The following is a 23,925-nucleotide window of genomic DNA, read 5'->3' as shown; positions in this document are numbered from 1 at the left end:
CTTCCTCCTCATCACTGTCCACAGGCTCCACAGCTGCCACAACACCGTCATCTGGACCATCCTCCTGCAGAAAAGGCACCTGTCGTCGCAAAGCCAGATTGTGCAGCCTACAGCAGGCCACGATGATCTGGCACACCTTCCTTGGTGAGTAGAATAGGGAACCACCTGTCATATGGAGGCACCTGAACCTGGCCTTCAGGAGGCCGAAGGTGCTTTCGATCACCCTCCTAGTCCGCCCATGGGCCTCATTGTAGCATTCCTCTGCCCTGGTCCTGGGATTCCTCACTGGGGTCAGTAGCCATGAGAGGTTGGGGTAACCAGAGTCCCCTAATAGCCACACCCGGTGCCTCTGGAGTTGACCCATCACATAAGGGATGCTGCTATTCCGCAGGATGTAGGCGTCATGCACAGATCCAGGGAACATAGCATTTACCTGGGAGATGTACTGATCTGCAAAACAGACCATCTGTACATTCATCGAATGAGAACTCTTCCGGTTCCTGTACACCTGTTCATTCCTGTGGGGGGGGACCAGAGCTACATGGGTCCCATCAATGGCACCTATGATATTAGGGATATGTCCAAGGGCATAGAAGTCACCTTTAACTGTAGCCAAATCCTCCACCTGAGGGAAAACAATGTAGCTCCGCATTTGTTTCAGAAGGGCAGACAACACTCTGGACAACACGTTGGAAAACATAGGCTGGGACATCCCTGATGCCATGGCCACTGTAGTTTGAAATGACCCACTTGCAAGGAAATGGAACACTGATAGCACCTGCACTTGAGGGGGGACCCCTGTGGGATGACTGATTGCTGATATCAGGTCAGGCTCTAACTGGGTACACAGTTCTTGGATTGTGGCACGGTCAAACCTGTAGGTGATGATTAAATGTCACTCCTCCATTGTCAACAGGTCCACCATCTCCTCACATGTCCCAGCGGACGGTGCCAAGGAAGGACAACAGCGACCACAGAGTCAAACAACTCAGAGGTATGTACCCACAGTCTACAAAGAACACGAAACATAATCCAAAAAGTTGCCTGTATGTGTGTTGAGTCTAGGCCTAGGTATGTGTGCCGCAGTTGAAAATGAAGCCATGTGGGCCCCTGAAATGGCGGCTGCCTGACCTCTAAAGTGGGACAATGGGATGTGAGGTAACTGCGCTGGCGTTGTACACCGTCGCGGTAGGCGGACGAAGACCTCGGCGCAAATCTGCATTGGTTAACATTGGACCCTATGGGTCCCAGGAGCCAATGACGAAGTGCGCCGGCGGTGATGGCATGCACCGCCGCGGATGTCACAGCCGCGGACGTGACCACCATTTTCTATCTGTTGAATCACTCGATACCTGATCTTCGACAGGAGAGGACCTACACTGCAAGTGCTGCTGTGACCTCGGTCTGGATGAGACAGTGGCTCGTGTGTCTGGGGAAAGGACCCCTGCCTTCACTGCACAGGAGTTGGAGAAGCTCGTGGATGGGTCCTCCCCCAGTACACGCTACTCTACGATCCTCCAGACCAACAGGTAAGTACACAGGGAGCACGTTGTATGGGTTATGCCTGAGTGTAGAGGGCTGGTTGTAAGAAGGAAGGGGCCACAGTTCAGCGTGCATGAAGGACTGTGAATGAATGTGCCACATGGCAAGGCTAGGGATGTGGGCCACTCACTTCGATGGTGCAGTTGCTAATGACTTCTCTTCTTCCCCTGTACATTTCATGTAGGTCAGCGCCCACCAGAAGAAGAATATTTGGCGTGCCATCGCCAAGGACGTCCGGACCCTGGGGGTCCACCACAGACGGAGCACCCACTGCCGTAAAAGATGGGAGGACATTCGCCGCTGGAGCAAGAAGATGGTGGAGGCTCAGCTGGGGATGGCCTCCCAACGTGGGAGAGGTGCCCGTCGCACCATGACACCCCTGATGTTCCGGATCCTGGTGGTGGCCTACCCTGAGTTGGATGGGCACTTGAGGGCATCACAGCAGACACAAGGGGGTGAGTACAACATCATTCTGCAGACTTTGTGCGCAGTGAAGGTGTCTGGGTGGGGGAGGAGGGCTGTGGGTTCCCCTAGGCCCGGGCGAGTTCCGTAGGCTAGGCCCCTCCGTAATGCAGGCCATGTGGCACTCCACCCCCACCTCTGTAGAGTGCCAAGTACAGGTATACATGCCCCTGTGTCATCTATGTGTGCAGATGTCCACCATAGCCATGTAGGCCATATCCCAGGTACTGCATCTGTAGAGCCCAACAGCGCAGCGTAGTGCAGGGGGCTGCTGTGTCTGTATTGTCCGCCAACGGTAGCGGTAAGCCATGCACTCAACCTGTCTTTCTTCTGTCGTTCCCCCCCTTTTTTTGGTCTCCCTGTTCTTGTGTGCATCAGCATCATCAGGCGGAGGTACAGTGGCACCGAAGCACGAGGGAGCTGCATCCCACATGGCCAGGGAGGGCCACACCACGGACTCTGAATACACCAGTGGGACGGAGGGCGAGGGGAGCTTCACGGAGGTCACAGGATCTGCAACCAGCGACACGGACTCGTCCTCCGATGGAAGCTCCCTTGTCGTGGTGGCAACATCTGTGCTCCCCACTTCTACAGGTACAGCCGCCACCCCCCCACCAGCACCGCCCTCCCAGCAGCCCCTCAGCCTTCGCCCCGTGCCCGCTCACCCAGGAGGGTGGGCATCATCTTCGCCCCAGGCACCTCAGCCCCTGCCCCTGTCACCTCTGCTACCCTCAGTGAGGAGGCCATTGACCTCCTCAGGTCCCTCACTGTTGGGCAGTAAACCATTTTGAATGCCATCCAGGGTGTAGAAAGGGATTTGCAACACACAAATGCATTCCTGGAGGGCATTCATTCTGGTCAGGCTGCCCTTCATCGAACCCTGCAAACTCTGGCCTCAGCACTGATGGCAGTCATTGTCCCTGTCTCTAGCCTCCCCCCTCCAACTTCCTCCACCCAGACCCAATCCCCTGTACCCCAGCCTATCCCAAGCACACCATCAGACCAGCATGCACACACGTCAACACACAAGGGAAGCTCAGGCAAACATAAGCACCACATATCCCAAAGGCACTCACGCAAGCATCACACACATACAGACACAGCAACATCCACTGCCTCCACTGTGTCCCCCTCCTCCTTGTCTCCCTCCTCCCTCCCAGTCTCATCTACACTCTCACCTGCATGCACTACCACTACAGCCACTAGGTCCCGCACCAGCACACTCACCACCATACCCCGCTCACCTGCACTCACCACCCCCACTACCATTTACACGTCCCCTGTGTCCTCTCCTAGTGTGTCTGTGATGCCCCCTCCCAAAGTACACAAACGCAGGCACACACCCACCCAACATACATCCACCTCACGACAGACTCCAGCGCATGCACCTGCACCCAAAGCCACAAATGTTACACCTCCTACAACCACCTCCTCTTCCTCCACTCCCAGACCCCCTCCAGCTACCCATCCCAGTGTTCCTAAGAAACTTTTCCTGACCAAGCTTGACCTCTTTCCCACCCCCTTCCAATTCATAGGTCCCGTACTAGCACCTCAGCCAAAAAATCTCCGGGACCTTTGGTGGCTCTTGTTAGAGGTATGTGGAGTGCACCGGGCACCAGGGCAGCCAGTGTGACACGGAGCCACAGCACAGCCAGTCCCCCCGTGAAGCACCAGATGTTGGAGAGTGCCCGGCGGGAGTGGGGGAAGACTCCAGCCAGCAAAGCCTCTCACAAGGGTCCCAGGGGAGTGTCCACTCAGCTGTGACTACTCCCAGGGTGGGGAAGGGGCAGAAGAAATCGGCAAAGTCTGGGAGGAGCAGCACGGCGGAGAAGAACGCCATCATCCCCGCTGCTCAGGAGGCCACCGCCAGCCCCATCATCACTGGCCAGGAGGCCACCGCCAGAGTCAGAGCCCAGAAGGGCAGCCCCATTGTCACTGGCCAGGAGACCACCGCAAGAGTCAGTGCCCAGGACGGCAGCCCCATAGTCACTGGCCAGGAGGCCACCACCAGAGTCAGTGCCCAGGAGGGCAGCACGATCGTCAGTGGCCAGGAGGCCACCACCAGCCACAGCCCAGCTGCCCAGGAGGGCCCTGGCAGCCCCAGCCCAGCTGCACAATGAAGGACCGCCAGCCCCAGCCCAGCTGGGCAATGAAGGACCGCCATGGCAAGCACCGCTGAACAGGGCAATGACCGCTGAACAGGTCAGAAACTACAAACTCAAGCACCGCTGAACAGGGCAAAGACCCCATGGCAAGCACCGCTGAACAGGGCAAAGACCGCTGAACAGGTCAGAAACTGCAAACTCAAGCACCGCTGAACAGGGCAAAGACCGCCATGGCAAGCACCGCTGAACAGGGCAAAGACCGCTGAACAGGTCAGAAACTGAAAACTCAAGCACCCCTGAACAGGGCAAAGACCCCCATGGCAAGCACTGCTGAACAGGGCAAGCACCGCTGAACAGGGCAAAGACTGCTGAACAGGGCAAAGACCGCTGAATAGGTCAAAAACTGCAAACTCTAGCACCGCTGAACAGGGCAAAGACCACCATGGCAAGCACCGCTGAACAGGGCAAGCACCGCTGAACAGGGCAAAGACCGCTGAACAGGTCAGAAACTGCAAACTCAAGCACCGCTGAACAGGGCAAAGACCGCCATAGCAACCACCGCTGAACAGGGCAAGCACCGCTGAACAGGGCAAAGACCGCTGAACAGGGCAAAGACCGCTGAACAGGTCAGAAACTGCAAACTCAAGCACCGCTGAACAGGGCAAAGACCGCCATGGCAAGCACCGCTGAACAGGGCAAGCACCGCTGAACAGGGCAAAGACCGATGAACAGGGAAAAGACCGCTGAACAGGTGAGAAACTGCAAACTCTAGCACTGCTGAACAGGGCAAAGACTGCCATGGCAAGCACTGCTGAACAGGGCAAGCACCGCTGAACAGGGCAAAGACTCCTGAACAGGTCAGAAACTGCAAACTCAAGCACCGCTGAACAGGGCAAAGACCGCCATGGCAAGCACCGCTGAACAGGGCAAGGACCGCCAACTCAAGCACCGCTAGCCCATGAGTGGCAGGGGCAGTGATGCAACTGGGACTGACACGGGGAGAGTGATGCACTCTGGGCACCAGTCCCCCTCAAGAACCAGTGGAGACATGCATCCACTCTGTCTGTCCTTAACAGGATGAAGCACTCTGGGCACCAGTCCCCCTTCAGAACCAGTGGAGACTGTTATCCACTTGCAAGACTGTGGCTTTGCACTCCCCAGGATGGTACAGTGGGTAAACTACCCTCTGTAGAGACTTGAGAGACTGTGGCTTTGCACTCCCCAGGATGGTACAGTGGGCAACCCACCCACTGTAGAGACTTGAGAGACTGTGGCTTTGCACTCCCCAAGATAAAGCAGTGGGCAAACTACCCACTGTAGAGACTTGAGAGACTGTGGCTTTGCACTCCCTGGGATGGTACAGTGGGCAACCCACCCACTGTAGAGACTTGAGAGACTGTGGCTTTGCACTCCCCAGGATGGTAAAGTGGCAACCCTCCCACTGTTGTGACTTGAGAGACTGTGGCTTTGCACTCCCCAGAATGGTACAGTGGGCAACCCACCCACTGGAGAGACTTGAGAGACTGTGGCTTTGCACACCCCAGGATACATCAATGGGCATGGAGTCCCCTCATGGATCTGGCGTGGTGCACTCCTCCGGCTGAGGGTCCCCCCTTCTCTTCCCTTCCCCCTGAGGTGCCTGTTGTATTTGTATTTCTATCTGATGCCTCAGCAGTGTTCTCTCCGTTTTGATCAGGTATCTGATGTGGGCCATGCCCATGCATTTTGGGCCCAGTGGTCCACGGACAATGAATGGTGCATTACTAATCGTGATGTATATTTTGTTGAATGTGTAATTATATCTGTATATATTTGGTTACTGTATTTTGATTTATTACAATGGATGAACTCATTTCCTTTTGTGTTTGCATTCTTCCGGGGGGGTTGGGGGTTGTTACTGTAATGTTTGGACATGCATTGGTGTGTATGTTGTAGTGGGTGAGGGTCGGGGTGGGGGTGGGGGTGTTGCATGTGTGTGTCCCTGACTTTTGCCTCCCCCTCCCCTATGTCGTAGGTGCAGTACTCACCGTTGTCTTCGCCGCCGGCGTTGATGATGGTCGTATAGGAGCAGGAAGACTATTGCAGGAAGTATTTGGACTTCCGGTTCCATGGTGTCGTCTTTCCTCGTGGGGTGTGTAGAGGTGAGTGTTTTCCCTTTGAAATGGCTGTTTCTGCCGTGTTTTTATCCGCTTGGAATCCGCCCCGGAAAAGGTGGCAGATTGGTAGGTTGTGATACTGTGGGCGGTACATTGGCTTCTGCCTTTCTGTTGGCGGTGACCGCCAAGCTGTTTGTCTGTACTGCCGTGGCGGTCGGAGTGTTAAAGTGGCTGTCTTTGTTGGCGGTTTCCGCCACGGTCGTAATTGCAAATTTTTTACCGCCGGCCTGTTGGCGATCTTACTGCTGCTTTAACACCGTCCGCCAGGGTTGTAATGAGGGCCTCTGTTTCTCTCCCGATGCCCATCCCTTTCAGTGTAAGGCGTCCCTTAACCCCCTGCAAGTACCCATGCCCTCCCCAAGCCATGAAGTCTACCCCTCCCAAGAGATTCCAAACCTCCCCTAAGTGTGGATATAACCCCCAGCCCAATCCTAAAGGACCCCCTTCAAAGCCTAGGCCTACCCCCGCTCTGCCACCTCCCCTTCCCCCTACCCCTGACAATCCCTGAGTTGCTTGCCTGTACCCTTGATCCCACTACCTGTGGAGGTTACATGGCAGTCAAGAGTCAAGTTCGGGGCACACAGATGTGCATTGTGTGCATGTTGCACATTTTCACAATGGACTAGCCTATGGCCTTGGACATTTCTTTACTATTTATATTTGTTAATACATAATTGGGACAACCAGTTGTTGGTTTCGACATTACATATTTGTCCTGCATTTCTTTTGTAAGGAAGGATTTGTTCATGGCGGGCATTGTTTGTTTGTGAGTATTTGTGTGTAAGTGGTGCTTGTGCTATCTGTTTTGTCTGGGCAGCATATGAGGTTGCGTGCAGTGCTTTTGTCCCCCATTGATGGGTATGTGTTTTGTGATGGGAATGTGTATGTTGGGTAAATGTTGTTGTCATGGTATTGAATTATGTTTGTGTTGACGTGTGTTTGTTGCAGTGTTGTGTGGCTTTGTGTACTTTGACTGTGTGAGTGTTTGTGTTTGGTGCATGGTATGTCAGATACGTTGTGCTGTGTTTTTGTTGTGTATGTTGGTTTGCTGCATTGTATGGTTGTGTGATTGTGTGTATTCTTTCCCTGTTGGTAATGCGTTGTGCTGTATGTGTGATTTGTCACTGGATAGTGTCTATTGTGGGTGCTTGCCAATGCATTGATGGTGTTGCAGTTGTGGTATTGTTGTGACGTGTTGTGGTGATATGTGTTAGTGTGTGTGACTGGGCTGGAGCAGGGTTTCTGGGAGTTGGTGTGTGTTTTTGACGCACATGTGTGTGTGTGATGGCCGTAGTGTGTGTGGTGTGTATGTGCCAGTGTGTATGTGGCTGTGAGTGTGCTTGTCAGTGTCAGGTTACATGTGTGTGTTGCCCTTGGCCCCCGTTCCCAATAGTATGTTGTGTGAGCATACAAACTTTAGCAATATACAGCACTGACAGGTAAGTGTGTACTTATGGTTGCATTCAGAGTCTCTGTGCGAGTAAGAGCAACAGGTTGATGTGTAGTTCTGGTTCCCTGGCGCCTCCAGACGAGCATGGCTTCCTGAAGGTGAGTGTCTCCTTTTATGCAGTTTGTTTCTGCCTGGGTTTCCTTGGTGATGTGACTGTGGCGGAAACCTTGGCGTTGTGCAACTTCGTAATCTGTCCGGTGGAAACATGGGTGGCCATTACAACCCTGGCGGTTGGTGTTAAAGCGGCGGTAAAGCCGCCAAAAGGCCGGCGATAAAAAAAATTGGAATTACGACCGTGGCGGAAACCGCCAATATGGACAGCCACTTTAACACTCCGACCGCCAAGGCGGTACAAACAAATACCACGGCGGTAACCACCAACAGACAGGCGGAGGACAATGTACCGCCCACAGAATTACAACAGTCCAATCCGCCACATTTTCTGGGGCGGATTCACTGTGAACAAAAACACGGCGGAAACAGGAGTTGGAAGGAGAAACGCTCACCTCAACACACCCCACGAGGAACAAGGACACCATGGAACCCGAGCTCCAGATTCTTCTAGCCTTTATCTTCCTGCTCCTCTACCAGAAGCACGAACGCCGGCGGCGAAGACCACGGTGAGTACTGCACCTACGACACAGGGGAGGGGGGAGGGAAAAAACAGTGACACACACACGCAACACGCAACACTGCCACCCCCAACCTCACCCACTACAACACACACACTAATACATCATGATACATTACAGTTAAACCCCCCAACCCCCCTGGAAGAATGCACAAAAGGAAATGAGTTGAATGATTGCAACATATTCAAATACAGTAATCAAAAATATATACATATAGAAAGATATGGACACTATAAACAAATATATACACCAAGAATACAAGTCCAAGGTATTCCACTATCATAGTACATGGACCACTGGGCCCAAAAGGCATGGGCAAGGCCCATACAAGATACCCGAACAAGACGGAGAGAACACTGCTGGGGCATCAGATAGAAAAAAAACAGGCCCCTCAGAGCGAAGGGAAGGGGGGGCACCTCAGACGGAAGAGTGCACGACGCCAGATCCACGAGGGGGCTCCATGCCCACTGTTCAATCCTGGGGAGTGCAAAGCCACAGTCTCTCAAGTCTCTACAGTGGGTGGTTTGCCCACTGTTCAATCCTGGGGAGTGCAAAGCCACAGTCTCTCAAGTGGATAACATTCTCCACTGGTTCTGGAGGGGGCTTTGTGCTTCATCCTGCCAAGGACTGAGGTAGTGGATGGGATACTCCACTGGTTCTGGAGGGGGCTTTGTGCCCAAAGTGCTTCATCCTGCCAAGGACTGAGGTAGTGGATGGGATACTCCACTGGTTCTGGAGGGGGCTTTGTGGCCAGAGTGCTTCATCCTGCTAAGGACTGAGGTAGTGGATGACTTTCTCCACTGGTTCTGGAGGGGGCCTTGTGCCCAGAGTGTTTCATTCTGCTTGTGGCGGCCTCAGTAGCATCGGAATCTTTGGCGCTCCTGGGCAGTGGTGCTGGTGGAGGTGGTGTCCTGGGCAGCGGTGCTGGTGGCGGTGGTGTCCTGGGCAGCGGTGCTGGTGGCAGCGGTGTCCTGGGCAGCGGTGCTGGTGGAGGCGGTGTCCTGGGCAGTGGTGCTGGTCCTGCAGATGTTGTGGCTGAGGTGCTGGGTTAGGACCTGGATAGGTGGGCCATAGGAGACTGAAGGGGTGGGGGAGGTGAGGGGAAGAGGTCAAGGTTGGGCAGGAAATGTTTTTGGGGAACACTGGGACGGGTAGATGGAGGGGGTTTGGGAGTGGAAGATGAGGTAGTGGTTGTATGAGGTGTACATTTGGTGACTTTGGGTGAAGGTGCATGGGCTGGAGGCTGTCGTGAGGTGGATGGCTGTTGGGTTGGTGTGTGGCTGCATTTGTGTACCTTGGGAAGTGGGCTCACAGACACAGTGGTAGAGGACACAGGGGATGTGTGAATGGTAGTGGGGGTGGTGACTGCATGTGAGCGGGGTGTGGTGGTGGGTGTGCTGGTGATGGATGTAGTGGCTGAGGATGTAGTGCATGCAGGTGTGAGTGGAGACGAGACAGGGAGGGAGGAGGGAGACGAGGAGGAGGGGGACACAGTGGAAGCAGTGGATGTTGGTGTGTCTGCATGTGAATGATGCTTGCGTGAGTGCCTGTGGGATGTGTGGTGCTTATGTTTGCCAGAGCTTCCCTTGTGTGTTGACGTGTGTGCATGCTGGTCTGATGGTGTGCTTGGGATAAGCTGAGGTACAGAGGTTTGGGTCTGGGTGGAGGAAGTTGGAGGGGGAAGGCTAGAGACATGGTCAATGGCTGCCATCAGTGCTGAGGCCAGAGTCTGAAAAGCTCGCTGATGGGCTGTCTGACCAGAATGAATGCCCTCCAGGTATGCATTGGTTTGTTGCAACTGCCTCTCTACACCCTGGATGGCATTCAAAATGGTAGACTGCCCAACAGTGAGGGACCTGAGGAGGTCAATGGCCTCCTCACTGAGGGCAGCAGGGGTGACAGGGGCAGGGGCTGAGGTGCCTGGGGCGAAGGAGAGGCCCACCCTCCTGGGTGAGCGGGCACGGGACACACATTGAGGGGCTGCTGGGAGGGCAGTGCTGGTAGGGGGGGTGGTGGCTGTACTTGTAGATGCGGGGGCACAGATGGGTCCGCCACCGCAAGGGAGCTCCCATCAGAGGAGGCGTCCATATCGCTGGTATCAGCTCCTGTCTCCGCCGTGGAGCTCCCCTCGCCCTCCGTCCCACTGGTGAATTCAGACTCCGTTGTGTCGCATTCCAGGGCCATGTGGGATGCAGCTCCCTCCTGCTCCGGTGCCACAGCTCCTCCGTCTGATGATGCTAATGCACACAAATAACAGGGAGACCACAAAAAGGGGGGGAAGACAGAAGAAAGACATGTTGAGTGCATGCAGTACCGCTACCGTTGGCAGACACTACAGACACAGAAGCCCCCTGCATTACGCCGTGCACTTGGAGTTCCTTAATCAATCCCAGGGACATGGGTTACAAGGCAATGCCCGATTGCTGCACACATGGATGTCACAGGAGCCTGACTAGGTGTAGTTGTCACTGTATGCAGGTGGGGTGGGGTACCACAGGGCCTGCCTTAAGAAGGGACCTTGCCTACTAAACTCGCCCTGGCCTAGGGGAACCCACAGCCCACCCAGACACCTACAAACTGTGCAGCCTGAATCAGCAGAATGAGAGTATACTCACCCCCTTGTGGCTGCTGTGATGCCCTCAAGCACTCATCCAACTCCGGGTACGCCACCGCCAAGATCCTGAACATCAGGGGGGTCATGGTGCGACAGGCACCCCTCCCACGTTGGGAGGCCATCGCCAGCTGGGCCTCTGCCGTCTTCTTGCTCCCGCGACGAATGTCCTCCCATCTTTTCCGGCAGTGGGTGCTCCATCTGTGGTAGACCCCCAGGGTCCGGACTTCCTTGGCGATGGCACGCCAAATGTTCTTCTTCTGGTGGGCGCTGACCTACAGGAATAGTACAGGGGAAAAGGAGAAGATATTACCATCCACACCGTCATTGGCCCGCATCCTTACCCTTGCCATGACGCACATGAACTCACCGTCGTTTCATGCACGCCTCATTCTCACCTCCCCTATCTTTCATCCACACCACTCCACACAGGCATTGCCCATACAGCATGCTCACACTATACTTACCTGTTTGTCTGGAGGACCGTAGAGTAGTGTGTACTGGGGGACGACCCCATCCACTGGTTTCTCCAACTCCTCCGTGCTGAAGGCAGGGGCCCTTTCCCCAGACACACAAGCCATTGTCTCTTCCAGACTGAGGTCACAGCAGCACTTGCCGTGTAGGTCCTCTCCTGTCGAAGATCAGGCATCAAGTGATTGAACAGAGAAAAAATGGTGGTCACGTCCGCGGCGGTGCGTATCGTCACCGCCGGCGTACATCGTCATTGGCTCTTGGGACCCATTGGGTCCAATGTTAACCAATTTAGGATAGCGCGGCGGTCTTCGACTGCCTACTGCGACGGTGTACAACGCCAGCACAGTTACCTCATATCCCCATGTCCCACTTTAAAGGTCAGGCAGCCGCTATTCCATGGGCTCACATGGCATTATTTTGGACAGCGTCACACATACCTAGGCCTTGCTTAAACACTAATACAGGCATATGTTGATTTGCTAATATTTTCCGATTAAGCTGTGTTTACGTACGTCAGAGTTGGTTGACTCTCTGCTCGCTGTTCTCCTCCATAGACATCGTCCGCTGGGGCATGTGAGGAGATGGCGGCATCCTCCGGTGTACAGACCGCTGGTGGACCTGTCGACAATGGAGGAGCGACATGTGATCATCACCTACAGACTTGATCGTACCACAATCCTGGAACTGTGTGTCCAGTTGGAGCCAGACCTGATGTCAGCTATCCGCCATCCCACAGGAATCTCCCCTCAAGTGCAGGTGCTGTCAGTACTCTATTTCCTAGCAAGTGGGTCTTTTCAAACTACAGTGGCCGTAGCATCAGGGATGTCCCGGCCTATGTTTTCCAACGTGTTGTCCAGAGTGTTGTCTGCCCTGCTGAAACAAATGCGGAGCTACATCATTTTCCCTCAGGTGGATGATTTGCCTACAAAGTGATTTCTATGCCCTGGGACATATCCCCAACATCATAGGTGCCATTGATGGGACACCTGTGGCCTTGGTCCCCCCGCAGGAGTGAACAGGAGTACAGAGACCAGAAGAGTTACCATTCGATGAATGTGCAGATGGTGTGTTTGGCAGACCAGTACATCTCCCATGTGAATGCCAAATTTTCTGGCTCAGTGCATGACACCTATATTCTACAGAATAACAGCATCTCTTATGTGATGGGGCAACTCCAGAGGCACTGTGTGTGGCTATTAGGTGAGGACATGGACCCAATACAGTGTGACTAGGTGTCTGGGTCTGGGGATGTGTGTGTCCAACAGTTGTCCCTCGACATTTGCAGGTGACTCTGGTTACCCCAACCTGTCATGGCTACTGACCCCAGTGAGGAATCCCAGGACAAGGGCAGAGGAACGCTACAATGAGGCCCATGGGCAAACTAAGAGGGTTATAGAGCGGACCTTCGGCCTCCTGAAGGCCAGGCTCTGGTACCTCCATATGACAGGTGGTTTCCTATTTTACTCACCAAAGAAGGTGTGCCAGATCATCGTGGCCTACTGTATGCTTCACAACTTGGCTTTGCGACGACAGGTGCCTTTTCTGCAGGAGGATGGTCCAGATAGAGATGTTGTGGCAGCTGTGGAGCCTATGGACAGTGAAGACGAGGAAGCAGAAGAAGAGGACATAGACAACAGGAACACAGTGATCCTGCAATACTTCCAGTGAGACACAGGTAAGAAGACAACACTGCCTGCTACATATGATTTAATTCTACTACCTCTCACCTGTCTGTCATTTTCACCCAGTGTATGGTCACTGAGTTGTCACTTTCCCTTACGATTTCACAGATGTGGGTCCCACTGTGTGACATCTGCTTTGTTTCCGCATGGGCTAGAGCTGTGTGACATAGGTATGTTGACATTACATTTGATATAGCATTTTAACACTGTTATTGCTAATACACGTTTTCGAAAGCACAGACAGACTCCTGATTGTTTTGTGATTTAAGGGTGTTTATTTAAGTGCGCAATAGTGGAGGGGGTTGTAAAATGTTCAGGGCTGATGGTGGAGGAATGTCCATGGCAGAGTCCAGTCTATTAGTCCCACAGGTGCATTGTCCAAAGGGGCATAGGAAGTGGAGCTAGGGCAGTTTAAGTATGGACAGGGTGACAAAGTGGGACAGAAGGATGACAATGAGGGTGGTCTCATGTCTTGGTGGGGGTCTGGGGATTGTTCTCTGTCTTTGTCCTGGATCTCGGGGACCGCTTGCGGGGTGGTTCTCCATCTGCAGGGGCTGGGGTGCTGGTGTGGTGGTCCTGTGGCGGTGCCACTATTCATCGTCCAGGCTAGTGTCAGGGACCCCTTGTTGGGCCACAGTGTCCCTCCTGGTGTTGACGAGTTCCTTCAGCACCCCTACAATGGTGCCCAGGGTGGAATTGATGGATTTGAGTTCCTCCCTGAACCCCAAATACTGTTCCTCGTGCGGCCGCTGGGCCTCCTGAAACTTGGCCAGTACCGTTGTCATCATCTCCTGGGAATGGTGGTAGGCTCCCATGATGTTGGAGAGGGCCTCGTGGAGAGTGGGTTCCCTGGACCTGTCCTCCCCCTTTTGCGCAGCAGCCCTCCCAGTTCCCCTGTGTTCCTGGGCCTCTGTCCCCTGAACCGTGTGCCCACTACCACTGCCCCCAGGTCCCTGGTGTTGTTGAGGTAGTGGGTTAGCCTTAGTTCCCTGTAGTGGTGGACACACTGCTGATTGATGTGTCCTGGGGACAGAGGTATGGGCTCGCTGGGTGGGTGCTGTGCTGGTGTTTCCAGAGGGGGGAAGCTCTGTAGTGGCCTGTGTCAGTGTGAGGGGAACCGACTGTCCTGAGGTCCCAGATGGGCCGGGCTGGTCATCTTGATCCAGTTGGACAGAGCTGCTGTCATCACTGTGGTCCTCTTCTGTGGGTGGAGTGGACATAACTGGACCCTCTTGTCCGGTGACGTTGGGTAGGGGTCCTGCAGGGGTGTAAAGGTATGATTATTGCATCTGTGCGTGCCATTGTGTGCAATGGGTGGGTGACCCTGCACTCCAGTGCTTGCATTGTGTGATAATGGTTTAGGGGGGTGTATGGGTATGTGCAGTGACCATTCTTTGGTGATGGGTGTCCATGCTTTGGTGTTACATGCAGGGCTTTGGTTTGGGATGTGTGGTTTGTGATATTGGGACATACGTGAGGAGTTGGAGTGATGGGAGTGAGGGCGAGGGTGGGGGTATGTGATAGCATGCAGGTAGGGTGGGGGATGAAGTAGTTAAAGTTGTCACTTACCAGAGTCCATTCCTCCAGCTACTCCTGGGAGGCCCTCAGGATGCAGTATAGCCAAGACCTGCTCCTCCCATGTAGTGAGTTCTGGGGGAGGAGGTGGGGGTCTGCCGCCAGTCCTCTGAACCACAAGGTGGGGTCTTGAGACCACAGAACGCACCTTCCCCCGTAGGTCGTTCCACCTCATCCTAATGTCATCCCTAGTACTTGGGTGCTGTCCCACTGCGCTGACCCTGTCCACGATTCTTCACCATAGCTCCATCTTCCTAGCTATGGTGGTGTGCTGCACCTGTGATCCGAATAGCTGTGGCTCTACCTGGATGATTTCCTCCACCATGACCCTGAGCTCCTCCTCAGAGAACCTGGGGTGTCTTTGTGGGGCCATGGGGTGGTATGGGTGATGTATGAGGTGGTGTGTGTTCTGATGTGTGGGGTGATATTTAGAGGTGTGTTGTGTGAGGTGCTTGGATGTTGTGTGAGTGATGGTGTTGAGTGCCTGTGGATGCTAGTTTGTAGATGGTGGTGTCTCTCTCTGGCCTTCAGTCGCAATTGTTGACGTAAGGGTTTGTGGGTGATGTGGGTGATGTGGGTGTGTGTTTTATATTGTATTGGGTGTGTGGGAGTGGTGTGTGTATGTGTATCAGGTGTGTGTATTTGTAATTGTCCAATGTGGTAGTGTTTTGTAAGTGTGTGTGTATTTTGAGCGCGGCGGTTTGTACCGCCAATGGAATACCGCAGTTGAAAGACCGCCGCGTGGATTCGTGGGTCGTGATAGTGTGGGCGTATTCCTGTTGGCATGACAGTGTCAGTTTTGTTATCGCCAGTTTATCACTGACCTTTGGTGTGGCGGACTTGTGTTGGTGTCTGGATTTTGGCGGTTTCCGAGCTGTGGGTCATAATGACCATGGCGGAATTCTGCGGCCACGGCGGTGTGTTGGCAGTCTTCTGCACGGCGGTAAGCGGCTTTTACTGCCAATGTTGTAATGACCCCCATGGTATCCACAGGCCTTCGAATGGCTACCATCGTCCATGGCGGCCAGACCGCAGTGGCAGTGGTGGTGCTGGCGGTGCTTTGGCTGTATTCTGTTGGGAATACTGCCATGGTCCTAATTTGGCAGCCTTCTTTGCCAGCCGGTTGCCAGTATGACCACCACCACCAATATGGTGGTCCTGAGATCGCCAAAGTCGAAATGAGGCCCATATTGGTTTAATCATAATTTCCATTGATCTCCCAACTCTGGCCAACACTGCCATATTCTCTCTAACATTTTATTTGCTCCAACCCTTATGGCCTAGAAATTCTCATGAAAATTAACCTTACATATTTTAGCATACCATTGGGCTACAGAAGTGGTTATGCCCATCTTCCAATTGGCCAGAATCAAGGATCTAGAAACTAAAGTAGCAATAAGGAAGAATTGGGCAAACCCAGCTGAGCTGTCATTAGGAAAGATAGAATGTGCCCCATAAGCATCTGGATTTTTTTTAAATCCCATCCATGCCCCAGTGTCAGAAAAAATGTTGCTCTAAAAATCAAACAGTCTGGGACAGCTAAACATTAAATGGAGCCAGCTTCGCACCCACACCTAAAGCATGCAGACGAAGCTCCTCCATACATGTTTTTAATCTTTGGAGTATAATACAACAGCCATTTACTACGGAATGCCATTCTTCTGTAATTTGCTGCCTGAATTGCTTTAGTGGCAAGCTGACTGTAATGGTGCCATTCGGCGGCTGTTATTTTACATCCAGTAGTAGTGAGTATTCTATATATATGGTCTGATACCAGAATAGTGCCTAAATTCTGGAGGAGCATTCTATACCAGTTTCCTACCCCTATCAGGGACGATATAAAATATGCTCAGCTAATTTTCTCAGATAATGTATTCATGTCCATCCTATAGCCAGAGCAGAAATGCTTGATTTGAGTATAACTAAAAAGAAATGTACCACTAATAGAGGGGTTGTTGTTTCTTAATGTCTACCATGAAATAAACCGTTTATTGTGAAAAAAATCACTTAGGCCTTTATTACAACCTTGGCGGTCAGTGATAAAGCAGCGGTAATACCGCCAACAGGCCGGCGGTAATAAGTATGAAATTATGACCACAGCGGAAACCGCTCAGACAGACAGCAACTTTAACACAACGACCGCCAGGGCGAAACCAACAGGCATCACAGCGGTAACCGGCAACAGCCAGGCGGAAGACAATATTCTGCCTACCGTATAATGACAGTCCAATCTGCCACCTTTGGCAGTACCAACAACATCAAAAGCCTGTGGGAAACACTGCACAGAAGGGAAATGACTCACCTCTGGCGACTCAAGGAAGAACCACGCCGCCATGGAGCCCGAGTTATATGTCTTCCCCATGCTCTTCTACCTTCTGCTCCATTACGAACAACAACGCTGGCAAAGGCGACCATGGTGAGTACAGCCGCCTAGCTCACAGGGGAGGGGGGGGGGGAAAAGAGAGTGACACACACAACACTCCCACCCCCAACACCAGACACACAACCAGATGCAGTAACATAACATATACTCCCCGTACCTCTCAGGAATAATGCAAGGACAACTACTAAAGTGTAAAAAGGCTGTAATAAGATAAATATAGGGGAAATTCGTGCATCCAAATCAAAAAGTATATACATATTTACAATGCAAGGGACACTGCCCAGTCCTCAATGTCCTTGGGCCACAGCGCCACATCACAAAGTCCAAGGCCCACCCTCACTCCTGCAACAACACAGAGAGAACACTGCAGGGGCATCAGGACGGAAATAGACAGGCACCTCAGGGAGACAGAGAATGGGGGGCACCTCAGCTGGTAGATGGAACACCACTAGTCCTGGTGGGGGCAACATGCCCATCACTCTGCCCTGGGGAGTGCAAGGCTACAGTCTCTCAAGTGGGTGACATGCCCACTGGTTCTGGAGGAGGAAACATGCCCTTTGCTTGGTCCTGGGGAGTGCAAGGCCACAGTCTGTCAAGTGGGTGACGTGCCCACTGGTTCTGGAGGGGGCACCATGCCCTGTGCTTGGTCCTTGGGAGTGCAAGGCCAAAGTCTCTCTAGTGGGTGACTACTTCCACTGGTTCTGGAGGGGGCATTGTGGCCAGCGAGCTTCATCCTGTGGAGGATGGGGTGAGTGGATGGCTTCTTCCACTGGTTCTGGAGGGGGCATTGTGCCCAGTGAGCTTCATCCTGGGAAGGATAGGGTGAGTGGATGGGTTCTCCACTGGTTCTGGAGGGGGCATTGTGCCCAGTGAGCTTCATCCTGTGGAGGATGGAGTGAGTGGATGACTTCCACTGGTTCTGGAGGGGGCATTGTGCCCAGTGAGCTTCTTCCTGTGGAGGATGGGATGAGTGGATGGCTTCTTCCACTGGTTCTGGATGGGGCATTGTACCCAGTGAGCTTTATCCTGTGGGAGATGGGGTGAGGCGATGTCTTCTTCCACTGGTTCTGGAGAGGGCATTGTGCTCAGTGAGCTTCATGCTGTGGAGGATGGGGTGAGTGGATGGCTTCTTCCACTGGTTGGGGAGGGGGCATTGTGCCCAGTGAGCTTCATCCTGTGGAGGATGGGGTGAGTGGATGGCTTCTTCCACTGGTTCTGGAGGGGGCATTGTGCCCTGTGATGCAGATGTTGGGGAGTGCAAGGTCACAGTCTCTCACCTAGGTGTCAGACCCATCAGATGTGCAGGGGCCAGGCTGCACAACAGCCCATGGACGCAGGACTACACACTGTCTGCCGGTGGTGACGGATGCTCAGTGGTGGCAGTGGTGGTGCTGGTGTCGGTGCTAGCAGTGGTGGGGGGAGGCTCCAACCCTTCCCCTGCAGCCTTGGACGGCTGCCCACTGGGGCTGTTGCTGCTGGCGGTGGTGCTGGTGGCGGTGCTGGCAGAGGTGAGGGGAGGCTCCAACCCTTCCCCTGCAGCCTTGGACGGCTGCCCACTGGGGCTGTTGCTGCTGGCAGTGGTGCTGGTGGCGGTGCTGGCAGAGGTGGGGGCAGGCTCCAGCCCATCCCCTGCAGCCTCAGACGGGTGCCAACTGGGGTTGCTGCTGCTGACAGCGGTGCTGGTGCTGGTGGTGGTGCTAGCAGTGGTGGGTGGAGGCTCCAGCCCATCCCCCAGAGCCTTGGACAACTGCACCACCATGCTTGGTGGTGTGGGCTCTGACTGAATCCCAGCACCAGGCCTCCTGTCCTTTTTGCTTGCTGGTGCAGGCCCCTTTCCCTTTCTGCCAGCAGCTGGGGATGGCTCCTTTCTCCTTTTGGAAGCAGCCGGGGATTGCTCTTGCCTTTCCTTTTACCGGCTAAGGGTGCCTCCTTGCCCTTCTTTGCAGCAGCTGGGGTGCCTCCCTGCCCTTCCTGGCCAGGTGAGCCCTGCTTCCCACCGAGTGGATGTTTTCCTTAAGATATGTGTTGGGGCTTACAGTATCTTGAATGGTGAAAAAGCACCTGTAGATTTTCTTGAACTTGAGCTAAGGCTAATTTTGTATGTGGGGTGGCAGCTACTACATTTACCTTAATGGCTTCATTCAAGCTAGTCAATTGTTGAGTATATTTCACCTTTTCAGCTTGTTTATGTTTCACCTAAAAAGAAGTTACCTGACCTCTAAAGAAAGCCTTGATAGCTTTTCCAACCATTAAGTCAGGTGCCAAACCTAGCTTAAAGCTCAGTAATTCCTCTAATGCCAAGCGCATCTGTTCAAGCCGAGTTGTCCGTAAGAAGTGATTTATTAAAGGCCCATCTATATACCTGTTTAGATAAAGACGGATGATCAATCTCCAAATAAATAAGTGAACGATTAGAAAATACATCAGCCAGGATAGCCAATCTAACCCAGCAGGTGGAATGTGATACTAAAAAAAAATCTAAACATGATGCAGACTTGAAGCATTTGGAGTGACACGTGTACTAACGTTCAAAGGGATGTCCCGTCCACCAGAGATCTATGAGAGCAAAATCTGGCATTAAAGTATTGAAGGCTGAGATTGACTTTGGCTTGTTTTGATGTCTATTCATCATGAGGAATCCAGAGAAATGTTCTGAAGTAGATTGAAATCCCTGCCAATTATTAAGTACCCCTCAGCTTGTCTCAATATAGTATGAATCTCTTGTAAAGATGATGCAGAATCTTTAATGGGTCCATAATAGCTTAAAACATTCAATACTTCAGTTTGCATGTTTGCCTTAAACCACAGCCATTGAGCACCATGATCTTTCATGACCTGGAGTACTTTGCATTGAACTGTTTTTGCAATCAATTTTGCGACACCGCATATTGTGGCCTGAGCTGAGGAAAAGAACAAGTATTTAAAATGAGCGGGCATTCGGAGTGTGTTGGCCTTTTCGTTGAGATGCTTCTACTGCAAGAATAATGTCTTCATCCAAAGTTCTAAACATTTCTAATATACTGTGGCATTTTATCATAATATTGATGCCATTACCAATGCAGGATACAATTTTCAGTCTATTAAGTAACATATAACTCTTGAATCAAGAAGTTTTAACACCCCACACGCCCCTCCTGCTCTCCTTGTCCTTGAAGCCCTCCCCGTCTGGGGCCTCCAGGAGAGCTGCCCCCTAACTCTCCCCCATGAATTCCCAACACCCTCCATTCCTCCCACCCCGCCCACTTCCCTTGATTATGGCGCATTTTCATAGCGCCTAAGACAGTTTCCAGGGAGAAGGTGGTTGGAAGACGCTTGCAGGTTCTAGCCCATCCAACAGTTTAGTTTTCTCTTTAAGGACATCTGAGTACTGGCCATGAATTGATCTTTTGCATATAGACCTCTAGATTATGAGAATGAGGCATTTATCTGCTGATTTAAGAAAAGTAGTGCTGCACCCAGTGCTGTGCCCTTTTCCTTGCACCTTTTAGTGCCCCCCACAGCCACCATGTGCCGCCATCTAAGATACGGTGCACCATGGCGCAGGGTAGGGGGCAATTGCTTCAGAATTCCACATGCTATTGATGTACTCTGCAGGAGTTGCACCAAAATGTTGGCACTACTCCTGCAGAGTACAAAGGGGCCCATAGCATTCAGTGGCATGGCCCCTTTTAATAACTGCTTCGAGCAGGCGTTAAAAGTGCCAAAACAAATTCCACAAGGAAATCTCTTAGATTTCCTTGTGCTATTCTTTCAGCCCGCCCTAATGGGGGGAACGCCCCCCTTCCATACATTATGCCTGGAACAGGCATAATGTTGTGCACGGGTGTACAAAATGTCGCAAAACATGCATTGTGCCACTTTGTAAATATGGTGTGTGTAAAAAGCCACTTTAGCGCCGCCTTTGTGTCAAATAAATTACGCTATTGTGGCCCTAAGGTGGCGCTAGAGTCTCTTAAATCAATTGTTCAGCTTCGATGAATTTGATCCAAAAAAGCCTTAGGCCCACATTATGACATTGGCGGTATAAACCACTTACTGCTGCGGTGAAGGCTGCCAAAAGACCGTCACCACGGCTACCATCCGTTTGCCAGATTATGACCACAGCCGGACTTCCGCCACAAGAAAAGCGGAAGTCTGCCTGTGGCCATAGTGGTAGATGGTGGTAAGGTGGTGCTGCGACCACCAGCAGCAACACGCCAGTAGAACACCGCCAGACGTATCATGACATATCATATGGCCTGGCGGTGTTCTGCTGGCGGGCGCTGCTGGTGGTAGCAGCACCTTGTCCTGTTCCCTGACGGAATACCTCCTGGATGCAGGTAAGTTGGGCTTCTGACAGGGGAGGTGGGTGAGGGGTGTTGTGTGTGTGTGTGTGTGTGGTTGCGTGCATGAATGTGTGAGTGTGTGTGAACGCGTCTGTGTGTGTAGTGTTGTTTGTGTGGGTGTATGTATGTGTGTGAATGTGTGTAAGAATGGAAATGTGAATGTGTGTCTGCATGTCAGTGTGAATGTGTGTACGGATGTGTGTAAGCATAAATGGATGTATGTGTGAATGAATGCATGTATGCAAGTCTGAGTGAGTGGGTGTATGCGTGGTGTGTGTCTGCAAGTGTGTGCGTGTATGGGGGTGGGGGATCGGTAGGGGGAGCATGGATGGAGGGGGGTGAGGGGCATATGGGGAGTGTTTGGGGGGTGGATGAGCCCCTGTCACTGGTAGGGCCTACCGCCATGGTTTTCGTGGCATTGCTAATGCCACAAAAACCATGGCGGTAGGCAGGCTCAAAATGCCGCTGGTGGTACTATAGCAGCCATCAGGCTGGAGATTGTTATCTCCGTCCTGGCGGCTGCTACTGCCATGGCTGTATGAATGGTAAATTGGCGGGTTGGCTGCAGCCAAACTGCCAGTGTCATAATGTGGCGGTATGTACTGCCAGCCTGGTGGCAGTACTACTGCCACCTTACCACCTACCATTGGGGTCATAATGACCCCCTTAGTCTGTCCAATTACTGAAAACTGTGTGCATGACCTTTGTACAAGAATTTAAGTTACAACTCCTGGACTATTCTGGCTGGTTCCCCAAAGGTTTTAAAACTATTGATCAAGGCCTTCAGTAGCTTGTGACATTGTGCCGCCAAAATAGACGTCAGAAAACACTCTGAAGGAGAAATTCTCGGCTTTATGATACACTCTATCTTTAATATTAGTAATGCTGGATAATGTCCTTTCTTTTACCATAAAGTCCCCAAAATTCACGAAAATAGTTAATGGATGCTGGAAGTTATGGTTTTGGCTAAATGCTACTTGATGCGCTCAGGTAATAGTGAGATCTGCTGCATGGGAGGCCATGGCGGGGCAGACGTACCTATCAATGAGCTCAGGTACCACTGCTGTGACAGTAGACCCATTCTCTCAGCCTTCTGGGATACCAATAAAATATAGATTGGTCCGACATTATCGAGTCTCTAGATCATTGAGCTTCCACTGCAGGTCATTCAGGTCAGCCTGTAGCTTTGAGGAAGCTGGATCCATGTTTTGCTTGAAATCTTTAATGTCTGAAATTCTTTGTTCTACCTGGGTAACCTGGGCACTTAGGAGCTGCATATTGGTATTTAGTTGATAGAGTTGTTGGCTCATTTTTTTGTGGGCCTCCTCTTGGAGATTTTCATCTCACGAATTTTGCCCATAATTTGGTGCAGAAGAGCTTCCACTGTGGGTGTAGGTGGTAGAGTTGATAGTATATTTTATCTAAAGAGCCCTGGGATCATACGTGATGAGGGAACCCTTAGAAGATTAGAAGAGCAGTTGTCCTTCCATCCTCCTTATGGAGCTAGTCCAGAGCGACACTGACAGGGCTTGGAGATGGGTGTTCTTTGCAGGATGTTGCTAATGGATGGGTTGCACCCACGGCTCCCATATCATCTCTTCGTAGTTGAGGAGGGGCTCCATTTCTCTCCACTTCTGTGACTGATCTTTCTACTGGATGATCCTGTTGGACTGTTTGGGCCTCTGAGTCCTTCATATTGAGGGTGGAGTTGAAGATGGTAAATATGGGCTAGGTTTGTACAGTCCGTTGTATACCTTCACCACCCATGGGGATAATGGCAGAGCTGTCTGACGCTGTCTGCTCAGATGTTGCTGCAATCTGGTAGTTTGTGCTTCCCAAACTCTCCATATCTGTAGACACAAGGGGAGCTTCCTCCCCTGGCCCACACTGCATTTCCAAGGCGGACATTGCAGATTCCCTGTTGGCTATGAGCCCCAGTATTTCTGGTACTTCAGTTGGCTGAGTACTATTTGTCACCGGCTGTACACCCTCAGATGGCCTGTTTGAAAAAACCTCAGGGCTGACTGTACTGTCCATGCCTTTGGGGCTCGAGACTGTTTTAGGGCTGTTAGCAGCGTTGTGTCCCTGAGGCCTAGAGACCTTAAATGGTTTACCAGCAGTAGGGGCCCACAGCATAGTATCTCAAGAGAGCCTCTTCATCCTTGATTACAGTTTCTATCTGTGAACCAATTTGTTGTTTTGGCACCACCAATGAATAGATAGGATGGTTTAGCAAAACAGGCAAGAGAAGCCAGCTCTGGAGCCACAAACTGCCTCCATTACAACACAGACCACTTCTGTAGCTTCCCACACTCACCTCTTCTTGAGTGGACCCATTTTGGGCACTCCAGGCTGCCCAGGTTGCCAAAATTATACCTTGTAGTTACAGAGATCTTGTGCGTGGCTTCTTATACTCAAAAGAAACGATCTCTTAAGCTAGCAAATAGAATTTTGCGGGTCCCTCAGATGTTGCTGATCATGCTCATACAGAAAAGCGCAACGAATTTATTCATTTTTATTTCAGTATT

This window comes from Pleurodeles waltl, chromosome 10 (genome assembly GCF_031143425.1).
Source record: "Pleurodeles waltl isolate 20211129_DDA chromosome 10, aPleWal1.hap1.20221129, whole genome shotgun sequence".
Taxonomy (NCBI): Eukaryota; Metazoa; Chordata; class Amphibia; order Caudata; family Salamandridae; genus Pleurodeles; species Pleurodeles waltl.
The sequence above is the reverse complement of the archived record's forward strand: the minus strand, read 5'-3'. Positions refer to the sequence as shown.